This window comes from Mus pahari, chromosome 4 (genome assembly GCF_900095145.1).
Source record: "Mus pahari chromosome 4, PAHARI_EIJ_v1.1, whole genome shotgun sequence".
NCBI classification, from domain to species: domain Eukaryota; kingdom Metazoa; phylum Chordata; class Mammalia; order Rodentia; family Muridae; genus Mus; species Mus pahari.
The window spans coordinates 130,697,690-130,702,125 of NC_034593.1; positions in this window are offsets into that span (position 1 = coordinate 130,697,690).

The window sequence follows — 4,436 nt, forward strand, 5'->3', positions numbered from 1 at the left end:
GGTTTTTTGTTATTCCAGATGAATTTGCAAATTGCCCTTTCTAACTCTGTGAAGAATTGAGTTGGAATTTCGATGGGGATTGCATTAAATCTGTAGATTGCTTTCAGAAAGATAGCCATTTTTTTACTATATTAATCCTGCCAATCCATGAGCACGGGAGATCTTGCCATCTTCTGAGATCTTCTTCGATTTCTTTCTTCAGAGACTTAAAGTTATTATCATACAGATCTTTCACTTACTTAGTTAGAGTCACACCAAGGTATTTCATATTATTTGTGACTATTGTGATGGGTGTTGTTTCCATAATTTCTTTCTCAGTCTGTTTATCTTTTGTGTAGAGGAAGGCTACTGATCTTTTTGAGTTAATTTTATATCCAGCTAATTCACTGAAGTTGTTTATCAGGTTTAGGATTTCTCTGGTGGAATTTTTGGGTCACTTAAGTATATTATCATAGCATCTGTTAGTCATGATATTTTGACTTCTTCCTTTCCAATTTGTATTCTTTTGATCTCCTTTTGCTGTCTAATTGTTCTGGCTAGGACTTCAAGTACTATATTGAATAGGTAGGGAGAAAGTGGGATTTGGCCTTGTCTAGTCCCTGATTTTAGTGGGATTGCTTCAAGTTTCTCTCCATTTANTTCAAGTACTATATTGAATAGGTAGGGAGAAAGTGGGATTTGGCCTTGTCTAGTCCCTGATTTTAGTGGGATTGCTTCAAGTTTCTCTCCATTTAGCTTGATGTTGGCTTCTGTTTTGCTGTATATTGCCTTTACTATGTTTAGGTATGGGCCTTGAATTCCTGATCTTTCCAAGACTTTTATTATGAAGGGATGTTGGATTTTGTCAAATGCTTTCTCAGCATCTAATGAGATGATCGATCATATGGTTTTGTTCTTTGAGTTCATTTATATAGTGGTTTACATTGATGGATTTCCATATATTAAACCATCCCTGCATCCCTGGGATGAAGCCTACTTGATTATGATAGATGATCATTTTATGTGTTCTTGGATTTGGTTTGCGAGAATTTTATTGAGTATTTTTGCATTGATATTTATAAGGGAAACTGGTCTGAAATTTTCTTTCTTTGTTGGGTCTTTGTGTGGTTTAGGTATCAGAGTAGTTGTGGCTTCATAGAATGAATTAGGTAGAGTACCTTCTCTTTCTATTTTGTGGTNTAGTTTGAGGAGTATTGGTATTAGGTCTTCTTTGAAAGTCTGATAGAACTCTGCACTAAACCCAACTGGTCCTGGGCTTTTTTTGGTTGGAAGAGTATTAATGACTGTTTCTATTTCTTTAGGGGATATGGGACTGTTTAGATCTTCAGTCTGATCCTGATTTAACTTTGGTACCTGTTATTTGTCTAGAAAATTGTCTATTTCATTAAGGTTTTCTAGTTTTGTTGAGTATAGGGTTTTGATCTGATGATTTCTTGGATTTCCTCGGTTTCTGTTGTTATGTCTCCCTTTCCACTTCTGATTTTGTTAGTTAGAATACTGTCCCTGTGCCCTCTAGTTAGTCTGGCTAAGGGTTTATCTATTTTGTTGATTTTTCTCAAAGAACCAGCTCCTGGTTTGGTTGATTCTTTGTATAGTTCTTTTGTTTCCACTTGGTTGATTTCAGCCCTTAGTTTGATTATTTCCTGTATCTGCTCCTCTTGGATGAATTTGCTTCTTTTTGTTCTAGAGCTTTCAGATATGCTGTCAAGATGCTAGTGTATGCTATCTCCAGTTTCTTTTTGGAGGTACTCAGCGCTATGAGTTTTCCTCTTAGGACTGCTTTCATTGTGTCCCATAAGTTTGGNTATGTTGTGGCTTCATTTTCATTAAACTCTAAAAAGGCTTTAATTTCTTTCTTTATTTCTTCCTTGACCAAGTTATCATTGATTAGAGTGTTCTTCAGCTTCTACATGTGTGGGTGGGCTTTCTTTTGTTTATGTTGTTATTGAAGACCAGCCTTAGACTGTGGTGATCTGATAGGCTGCATTGGATTTTTTCAATCGTCTTGTATCTGTTGAAGCCTATGTTGTGAATGATAATATGGTCAATTTTGGAGAAGGTACCATGAGGTGCTGAGAAGAAGGTATATTCTTTTGTTTTAGGATAAAATGTTATGTAGATATCTGTTAAATCCATTTGTTTCATAACTTCTCTTACTCTCACTGTGTCTCTGATCACATTATGCAAAGGGGAGGGGCTTATGAGGCCCCCACCCTTCTTGAGGTGCTACAGTTAATGGATACTGGGGACTTCTCAGTTTCTTAAGTTTTATAGCCATTGATTGGTTTTCCACATCCAAGTAAATAACTCTTCACACTTGTTGGTGCAAGCAAACTTAATGAATCTCAGTAAGACAGGCACACACACACACACACACACACACACACACACACATGCACATGAGAAGAGAACCTTGTTGAAAAGAGGAAGAGAGAGTGCCAGTGACCACAGGTCAGTATCTCTGACTCTATGTGTATGGAATCATCAAAGAACACTATTTAAAAATCCATGTTGGATATGAGCTTCAACTACATCTAACTTTGCAGTTAATTACTTTTTTGAGACACAGACTTATTTTCCTAAGACAGCACAGGTACTGGTATCTTCTAAGGAACAGTTTCTCCAGGTCAGACATATTTCTTAGTGTAGAAAATAATAATTGAACAGATCCCGTGAGTGAATATAGATCAGTGATAAACTTAAGTGGGAAATAGAGCAGACTGAAATCCATTACTGTGAAAATTACATAATTATGTGAGTTGTTCGGTTTTTCTTTTTCCTTATTTCTTCCTTTGTTTTCTTTATCTTTGTTTTAAACTGGAAATGATTGATGGTATCACAGCAGCAGACATTCATACAGAAATTAATTAGCAAAATCTAGTTTCCAATAACTGTAGTCTAGAAAAAGGCTTCACGGATGGCTGCTTATGGCATTAAGTGGAAGAAAAAAGGTAAAGGCAGGAATAATGTTTGGAAGTCAGGCGTTCTGCTCCTTTTATCCATACACTCATTGAAAGGGTAATTGAGGGGGAACCGTGAGCTATGAAGCCTCAGTCCCCATGAGAAACAAATCGGAGGCTTTAGGTAGCATCATAAAACAGCTATTTAGTACATTGACCTAGTGTATTTAAAGATTATGAGATTTTACAGTAGTTGGGTTATAAAATATCAATTTGGAGGAACAGCAAATTTCCTGATATTCATTTCAGTTTATAGGCAATTCCTGTTCTGACATAAATGTATAGGTCTTGGTGACCAGGTTTTCTGGGACAATGCTGTTTTCCTTCACGGTGTGGGTGTGTGTGGGAAGCTCAATAGCTTTTACCCAGAGAATCAGTGATCTAAAAGTCTCCTCCTCATTCATGCCATTTGTATTTCAGGAAGCTCTAAAACAGCTTCATTATTTATTAGAGTACACACAGTCTTTTGCTTTTTAGCTTTCTGGACCAAGGGAGGAAAGGGAGACAGTTGTGATGCTAGGTTTTCATTATTCCACAATGAAGCGTTTCTATAGCTCTGAATCCTGTACATCACTAATTGCAACAACTAACCCTAATATATGACCAAAGTAACCCTGCCATTATGAGCTACTTGCTGTGCTAATATTCAGATGAAGACGCTTTTTGGTTCATACTTTATTGCAAAATTAGGGTCGATGCATGCATGTTGAATGTGTTCAAATTACTAGCTAATTTTTTCAGGGGGAAAAGAAAAAAAAAACTGAGACAAGTGTAAAACCAGTAGCTACATAAAACTGGAGAATCAGATGTCTGCTGGGCAAATTGACAGAGCTCATTAATCTTGGAAGCTGTGTCCTCAAGTCTGTTCTTTCATGCACCTGCGTGAGCCTGAAGTCATTACAGGATGGCACTATTAATACTAAAGAGCCAGAGTGGGGCGAAGGTTATCTGGTCTTAGTAATTGATCGCCAGCTGATTAGTGGACAACATTTTTCTTGTGGCATAATTGCTTTTGTGCTATTGTAGCCGCTCTAACCTGGGTTTAGGTCATCTCTCTGCTTCTGAGGCCCTGGCAAGAGCAACACAGGCCCCAAAGTAATGAACTGGAACACAGGCACTGCAGTTTCCCACCCCCAACAGTAGGTGCCCAGTTAAATGTCTTCCAACGATATCATGGGTGATAGCAATCATAGTTGAGATCACGTGTCTTTTCCTTTCTTTGGAAAAAGTAATAGAATTTCAATTAGAGATGTGAGTGTTGGGTCAGGAATGCATGGGCTCATGGTCCATGTCTTCTCTGAGAACTGTGATCGGTCTATCAGAAGGTGCATATGTGAGAACTGTAAGGACCTTACAGATAAATATTGGGTGACAAAAGATTCTTACTAACTAAAGAGCATTATATAAGCCATGGTTTTTAGACTGCTGGGTATTAGTTTGAGCCCAAGCAGAGAATTAGAATATTTCTATTTATTT